At 36.8% G+C, this 9111-nt stretch overlaps 1 protein-coding gene across 1 annotated transcript in view; it reads right to left on the bottom strand.

Moving 5' to 3' along the window:
- luzp2 (leucine zipper protein 2) overlaps positions 1-9111 on the bottom strand; it is a 168549-nt gene that overhangs the window by 51387 nt on the left and 108051 nt on the right. The window lies entirely within an intron of this gene.

Here is a 9111-nt window from a genome sequence, read left to right as displayed (position 1 = left end):
ACACACAGGACAAACAACCATGCACACACACACTCACACCTAGGGGCAATTTCGACAGACCAATTAACCTGACAGTCATGTTTTTGGACTGTGGGAAGAAACCGGAGTACCTGGAGAAAACCCATGCATGCACAGGGAGAACATGCAAACTCCATGCAGAAAGACCRGGGCCGGGAATCGAACCCATAACCTTCATCGTACAACAAAATAATTCATAGTTTAGTCAGGAAAGACCCTGAATTTTAAACAGGTAGGTCACATGTAAAGACAGCATATAATTCTGGCCACAGGCTTGATGTGAGATGACACGCCACAAAGATCTTTTTCTCTGAAGTTGGTCTGAAAAGATCCGCTCCACGTTCTTTAAGGGGAAAATTTGCAAATGACACAGCTGGGAGAGAGCATGCTGAGGCAGAAGAAAATAAAGCCTGAAAGAGATAAGAGCAATTTAATAGGAACRGAATTTTCCTTTATAATTGGCAATGATCTGTTAGTATGAGTTTTGCTTAAGTAACTTAATGCTTAGCCTAAAACACATTCAGATCTTGAGATGACAATGACCCAATAAAATGGCACAATCAGCCATGGCAAAAACTTCACCAGGGTATATGGGGGACTAAAATTGGACTGTTCCCAGCATCTGCATTAGGGAGAAAGCCTTTTAGACAGTCTCTGTTGTGATTTAAAACTGAACTGACTATCCCTCAGAAATCTTAGGAAAGAATGCTGCTTGGTAAAAACAAGCACAATTCAGAAAATATGATATTATACAATGTAAATACAATCTTTACACTTGTTTATATTTTCTTTAGTCTGCAGATAAAAACCAGCAGTATAAAATCATATTACATCTACAAGTATCTGCATCCTTTCATAATTTTGGGGCATTGATTGATGTGTTTGAATGCTCTGTTACTCTTCTCTTTCTCTTGGTTAAAGCTGAACAAATGTACATATGGATGTCTCTGTAGTGTTTCTGTAAATCCCCTAATTAGCTTCTCCTAGTTAAAGCCCTTTTGTAGAAAAGTATGGGGCAAAATATGTTGGGAGCTCTGTTGTTATCGTTTAATTCAGCTCTATTCATTTTTATGTAGTTTTTCTGTAAAGTGTGAAATCATAGCACATTATATAAAGGCACAGATTCAGTTTATATACATAATTTCACATTATGCATATAAACTGTATATAAACTGTGCCAGAATGACTGAATGATTGAATCATACAGACAGATTCAGTCAATTACAAGTATTCACATTTGATTATAGTTATAAAGGACAKCATTCAAGTTCACTTTATTATGTCAATATGGAAAACATTGGGAAATCCAGCTAATTGCACCTGAACAAAAATATAACAGTGGACTGCTGTTTCCATCAAGTCATTAATTTTGCAGCAATGTTATACCGGACCTTAATATTTTGACAATGGAGATGAGAAATAGGAAATCAGCTAGATTCTTGTACTGTTCAATGTTTCTAAATGATCATGTCTAATGTTTGCCAGCCTCACGCCAGTCTTTGGGTCCTCCTCAACAGCATACAAGAGATTTAGCATATGTGTTTCAGATCTTTGGATCTTTTTCTTGCTGAAGTGAGAGGGGTGTGAATAAAAACAGGATGTTAAGATGGCATCTACACACATACATAAAAAAAAAGAAAACACTCAAGAGATTTTCAAATGTTTGTGTGAGGATAAGGACATCAAATAGAGCTTTTGAATACAAAGGTGAGTTGGATAGACATGCAATTGTGTTTTTTGAAACCACAGGGAAGAACAAAGTTAAAAGAGATCAATTTGCCCCTAGAAATGTATATTTGACTGATGCGCTTTAAAGCTGTATACCACATGGACACAGCTACTCTGACATAAAATGAACAGTCAGAATCAGACCTCTGGATGAAACATATGCAGTAAAAATACGCTGTTGGTGGGGAAAGTGTCTAGAGATAGAGAAATAAATAAAACTTCAAGTCACAATTCCCAACAAAGATGACAGTCCAGTGGCACTGTGTTTGCACACACTCCTCACCAATATGTGCACAGATTTTTGGAAATATTAACAAGCTTCTGGAGAAAATTGAGTCTAGCTTTATCAATGTTAGGCCATATTTTTTGAAGCTGTCATGCATATTGCACGTGACGATTTTGGAATACTTCATCACAACTACACACATACGGTGTACCAGACTCCTCAACAAACACACTAGAGGCACACTGAGCTGAGGTAATGAGCTGCATTGGCAGCTGTTTTGTGATTCAGTGAGGCAAAACTGCTCAAGCATCACTTCCACACAGGACTACCTTCTATCGTCCCTACAGTGGGACCACCATCTGAGGACATGTGGAACTGGCAGCTATCGTAAAATGTGAGATAGCTTAGCCTCAGGACATACCGAGAGTGAAAATTAGATCTTTTGGATTCAGAAAGTCAAAGAGCATTATGAAAAATGAAACACACCGAGCTGCATGTGTCATAACGTTTTATTCTTTCAGCACTGCCATCCTCTGGATCTAAAAGATTTGGGTACTGCTTGCTAATTCATTTATTTTCTCTGCTATTTTTATCTACTTCAGGGCAACTGTGGGGTGGCAGTGGGATGTGTGTGCATATGTGTGAAACATATCCCATCTGTCATTGGGTGAAAAGCAGAATATATGGTGAACAGAAAGTCACCAGGTCACAAGACCGAGATAGAAGCACATGACAACTTATTTACGTGCATTCAAAGATTAACCTAGAATCATAATTTATAWGCATGAATTTGGATTGTGATAGAAAAATAGAGTAAGGACACGAACTCAATCAAYAAATAAGGGTCTTGCCAWAATATTGACTTGCAAATTCTTGTGCACAAACCTTTAAAAATGAGCATTTTCATRAATAGTGTTAACTTCTTGGAGACATTTTGGKAACTTAGAAATGCTTGTTTGAAAWGACAAAGTTAATTTAYGGAAAAAGGACACCTTTAACGTGAGAGACTTCAATGTGGGAATGCTTTAGCATGAGTGTGGTTCAGGTTGTCAGATACACAATATTTCTGTGGGGACCAGTTACTGATAATGCATGCTTCTCCTTTTTAAGTCTTCATTTAAACTTCTCATAAAGCAACGGCTGGCCATCAAATCTTCCTAGATTATGCCAACATGTTATTGTGTGGGAGCTTGATGCAGGCAAGAATTTAGAGCAGTTGTGGAGTTGGAGGTACAGCACAAACAAGCAGAGGAATGAAGCCACAGCTAAATAAATTTTGTCGTGTCTCTCCAACAGGCAAATGTAGTCATGTTGACAGTGCAGAAGGTTTATTGCTTTGTGWGAGTGACAGTTTTATCAAGAATTGTTTTTAACAAGAACTGTGTCATTTATTAAAGAGGAATACAAACCGTGTAGTGCTTAAAGGGTGGCTGGAATCAAACATGTAGATCTAATAGGGTAATCTTAAAGGAAAGCGGTGTTGTGCAGAATTTACTATTTTGAGCTGCATATCATGTTCTAATATTATTCTCCCATCAAATACATACAGAGAAATTGCTTTGATTCTTTCAAGCATGCATGTTTGAAATATTTTTGAATTTCTGGTTCACTGTAGCACTAAGTGACCTTTGATAGTAATTTAGTGTGATAAGTTACACATAACTTATTATYACCATACTATGTTGGGACTTACTGATCTTATCACTAAACACAAGGATAGGTGAATTTACCAGTAATTTGTCTTTACAGATTATAAAGTTCCTAAGTGTTCTTTGCTGATCKTTGCAGTCAGATTTCACAGTGATCAACACTCATCAGTGTAGGATCCTTTCAGCTTTACTGTGAAGTGTGAGAAAGTAACTCTTCAACAAACAGGTTTTTCATTTAATCTCAGTCAAGTTGTTCTGCCATTCGCACCACTGAGTGTGAAAGTCGCACGCATAATAAATTAATCCATTTATCATTTACATATTAAATATCCTTTCAAAGCTGTTTCCTCACAAATGTAGAAACTTTTAAAATATAAACACAGCTTCCCTGTGATGCTAATATTCCCATTTTCAGCAGTCAAATTCATGCTATCAATGGCATGAACCTTGGTTGACATCACTTATGAGTGCCACAAGCGGGGCGTTGTTGTCACAACACATTTTATCTTAAAAGGTCAGAGATACAGGAAACAAGCCTTCATCAAGATTTTTCTTTTGCTTTGGTTTCTTTTGCTTTGATTTAAAAGCTTGAATACTATGAAAATATTCATGTCAATTAAAGCCAAATTAAGCACTGAMTGAAAATGTTGTCAAAGTTTGTGTAGGACTGTCAAACAAAACTTTTCCTTTTAAATGGCAGATATTAGCTAGTATGTTTAAACAATAGTCAGAAAAATAATATTATTTAACCAGACGTAGGAATCTTAAGTTGTTTACACCATGAAATACAGCTGCAAATTCTGGAAACAATAAAAACAGTAATCTAACCGTGAAAACCTGAGTTATTCTGAGAAGACTAACTMAGAGACATTCTTAAGTCTGGGCTCTGTTGAAGGACCATAAACACACTTATCATACTACTGCAAAAGCAAAAGAGAGAATGCAAATCAACAAAACATGTGATTTGTGTAAATGATGATCAAATGTTTAATTCACAAAATCCTAAGTGCTCCTTGCTAGTGTTTATTAGTAACAGTGAGCAAAACGGTTGTGACGCTGGTGCAAGTGCTTTGGAGTGAGAGGTGAAAATGCTGGCATGCAATAAAATGGATGCACGACCAATGGTTGTCTTGTAGGCAGTAAAGATACATTTTATGGGGCGTGGGCATCTCAGTTGTTTTTCAAGCTTTGCTTCCTAAAGACACAGAKGATGACTGTATTGCTCTTTTTCAGAGTTCTCAAAGTGTTKATTAACTGTACTATGTYCCTTTCTCATCTTTTTTAATACTTCTCATCASTTGCAAAAACAAAACATTTTTTKMYTWAAAWYCMRCAATAATTTTGGCTCACACAGATCCGACAAGTATTAATGTATTGGGATTGGCTGCTTCTCTAATCAGTGCCCTCTTTGCCYGGTTTGTAAGTTCAGATGGARGACCATGTCTGGATAGATTTRTGGTTGTGCAAAGGTCTATGCATTTTTTTAGAAAGGTTATKGTTTATCAAGTTTTTAAAACTTCCACTATTGCTGCACAAGCCTGCTTTAAACGTATCCACAACTTTAAGGTTGATCTTCCTGGTGTGTTCCCAAGTCAATGGGAAAACAAGTTCCCATTGACTTGGGAACTTGTGAACTTGTGTTCCCAAGTCAATGAGACTTTCACAGGACATCTGTTTATACACTGATAATGAATTCCAAGCTTGTGGACTGTGTAACAAATATTTGCCTTGTAATTTATTAATGTTATCATGGGGTATTTTTGAGATCTTTATTTGTAAATAAATACATAAGGATAACCATTTCTAATTTTTTTCCACCTAATACTTAAGAGCAACTTTGTGCTGACACGTCACTTAAAATCCCAACACATTTTAGTTTGTGGTTGTAAAAYACTGTGCATCACTATTGTATGCCTTTTTCAATCCACTTGCTACTTGATATCTTTATGGAAAAAAGGCTTCCCTCAGATGAAGCAAGCTGCACCAAGCTGTGGTTAAAATGTTTAATGTTCACACAACCTTTAAGCCGTCTCTCTGTCCTCAGTTGATATTAACCCTTCATCTGTTTTGTCTTCCTGTTCATCTTTGCTGTTCCCTGAACTTCAATATATGCATGTATAATTAAAAAAGAAACATGCAAAGTTCTGCCTGTTTGACAGCCTCTGTCACATATTAATGAAGAGATTTCACACATAACAAAACCAATTACAATCTATGTCACTGCAGACCAAGAACCAATCCCAAAGCATTAAAAAATAAGACCCTCACAATGCAAAACCCCCCCCCAAAAAACTCAGATGAGGCCCTCGAGTARCAATGTATTTGAAGAACCCATCTAATATAGATTACTAACATTAGCAAAGCAAATGTTCGGAAAGGATAAGCTATTAAAAATGACACATCTCCAGATATCTAAGAAGACATTTGTCAGCTTCACATAAACTTCTCTTGGCAGTTCCTTAAGGACTCCAGAGGTCAAGGGAGAGACTATGCATAAGTGAYGGTGCTTTTCTGTCACAARTCCATTATTGTGGCACAAAACTTTATRGAGGCATAGTTTAAAAAGCAGTTTTTTTTTCAACATAACCATTTTCACTTTCATTTTACTTTATGTATGCACCAGCAAATAGACTAMGAAAAATGAAAACATACAGAGCTAGTAGCTATAGCTTATTTCCAGTTTGTAAGGCCAGTTCAAACCATTTCATTACTTTTTCAAGTRTATGTTCATATGCGCCATATCGCCATTAATATGCATTACATTCTGATTTGATGGAAATATTTCTCGCGTCTTCCTTTGGCCTGACCATATGTGTCAGTTCCATTTTTTTCTGTATCGCCTTGGTGAATTTCTCATTTAATGAGTTCCAGTATAAGACATGCAACAAGGCTTSGGGCTATTCAAGAAAACAAGATAAGATGAACTGAAGTTATCCTCTTAGAAACATGGAGACGCTCGCTTCTGCTCATTCCTAAACTGGCACACTGACCCAAACACTACTCATTCCGGTCAATTTACTCGCATTAATCTTTGCACAAGCTAAATAAAAATGGACTTCTGTGGGATTGTCTCTCCTTTTTACAGACTTTCTACATTTAAATATAAATTTGTCATTTATAAGAGACATGAAATCTGAAGAAAGCCTAAACAAATGTGAATTAGTTTCACAGCTTAAATTGAACTACAAGCTGCACCATATATTGGAATGGCGTTTTTCATTCTCTCAGATGAAAAGCAAAGACAAAGCAAAATGAATAAAGGYAAAGAAATTGCAAGTACATTTTAAASAAAACATAGTTATAAATGATATTTTCACAGTATTTATATATAGATAAGCAAAGTATATTAAAATCCACCATAGTCCACCATGAATACCATTGTATTGGGGTTCAAGTTAAATGTGGACTATATTTTCTTGACAAAATCTTAACTGACTAGCACTTCTGTGGTCTAGTATGTGCTCATGTCTCTTCCACACCAACAGCTGTGATAGTGGAGCTTGGGCTGAGCAGATCACATCACAAAGACAGAACGGAAAATGCAGCATCTATTACAGTCTTTCTATCATAGCTTTTGCTAAAGCTTCAGTTTTGAGGACCCAATTACAATGTAAAAAAAAAACTTAGTTGCCACAATCTGAAAAACCATCAAGATTTTTCTGTCTCACTCAACCTTACACCTTGTAATCAAGAAAAAATTGCTGACTGAAGTCTTTGTCTTACTTTTRGAGATATGATTGGGAAGTAGTGGGTTCGTCCTGCAACCAGTAGGTAGCCGGTTCAAATCCCTGCTTGGTGGCAGTGGTCAGAGGGCCTTGTGGCGCTAATTAAATGGCAGCTCTGCTTCTTTCCATCTACTCCAGGGCATCTTTGGCTGATAGGTAGTTTGCCAGCATCAGTGCGTGAATGTGTGTATGAATGGGTGAATGACTGACAGTAGTGTGAAGTTCTTGGACTTGACAAAGTGCAACAAAAATTTACAACGGTAACATTTGCTGCTCCACTGTTTATTACTAAGAAGTTTATATGAAAATGTAAGTCTTAATGAATAAAAGTGAAATTAATGTCAATGTAACATACTAAACGCTGTGTTAAACCAGTACAACACATTCTATTGGTGAAAAAYATCTAAAAATGAAAGATAAACTAAATTTTAACTGTCACACATMTATTATACATTAAACATTGAGAGCAGTAAAAGAAAAGAAATGCATTTAAAAATTGTCCTTAAAAGAAGAGCTTTTCATACTAACTAATTGAGAATTTTAAAATTGGAGTCATTGCATACAATTGTGTCCATCTGTGTATACAGACATACATACAAATATACATATAATCTGATTATCAGATCATATTTGTTTGCCCCAGCTCCTGAAGGAGAATTGTAAGGAGTTCTTGGGGCCATACGGGAGACACAGATAACATTTTTTCTCTGAACCAGAGCATTGTTAAGGAGGGAGCTCATTTTAGCGGTCGGGTCTCTTCGTAATCCCACTGAGATATGGTCATGCACCATGTCTCATGAACAGTGGTGAGCGTTGAGACTTGGACTTGTAAAATAAAAAAATAAAAATGTGTCTTTTGGCTCATCTCTTTCTTCCACATAAAAGGCTACAATGCCCCCATTATGGGAAAAACAACAACCTACTCTATTTATCTCTCTTTCCAACATACCATCATCCATGAAGGCCTTAACATAGGTAATCTACTTTACTTGGGACAGAAATTAATCCATCACCTGCTAGAGGATTCTGCCTCTTTCCAGTTGAAAACTGCAGTTTTAATCTTGGAGAACCTGATTCTCATCACACCTGTTTCATACTTAACTGCAAACTGATCCATTGCATAATAATGGTTGTGAATGGAAGACACCCACAAAACRGAACTTGAAGCCAGGGTTTTTAAACTCTTAATGTCTGTACTTCTCCATAAAAGCCACAAAATGAGCAAGRAAACGATTGCAGAATCCAAATCCCACACACAAAAGCTGGACTCTGCGCTGAAGAAGTGGAGACAGCACTCTCCTCTGAGTATCCAAATCTGAAAATGATATATTCACACATCACCTTCACATAAAAACCCACAGCAGACATACAGTAATTTTACATTTTCTTAATATCCACATGACACCAGCACGTCTGTAAGGCTAAACAAAGTGGGTTCACTGTTCCTCACCCTTGGTGAAAACAACTCTGCTCCCAATTCATCTAAGGTCTGACAATGCCACATCRATATTTTTRTTACTGGTTTCCCAACAATTTTTAATAGCTTTGATAAATAGCGTTTTCATGTACCACGCARMYACAGTCAGACAATAACTGTGYAGTATACRACTACACTAMGGTAGCAGTATTAACTGTAAGTGTGCTATGTTTATATGAAACATATCTGTAGTCAGTGGGAGCAATATCAGCCGTCTACATGTTGCAGGTTGTTGCCTCACTGGCTTCCGCCTCCAAGGTTTTCACTGCACTTTACGTAACAAGCATA

The sequence above is a fragment of the Poecilia reticulata genome, linkage group LG3 (assembly GCF_000633615.1).
Source record: "Poecilia reticulata strain Guanapo linkage group LG3, Guppy_female_1.0+MT, whole genome shotgun sequence".
Classification (NCBI taxonomy): domain Eukaryota; kingdom Metazoa; phylum Chordata; class Actinopteri; order Cyprinodontiformes; family Poeciliidae; genus Poecilia; species Poecilia reticulata.
Note: the sequence above shows the minus strand (reverse complement) of the source record. Positions and strands in the feature narration are given on the sequence as shown.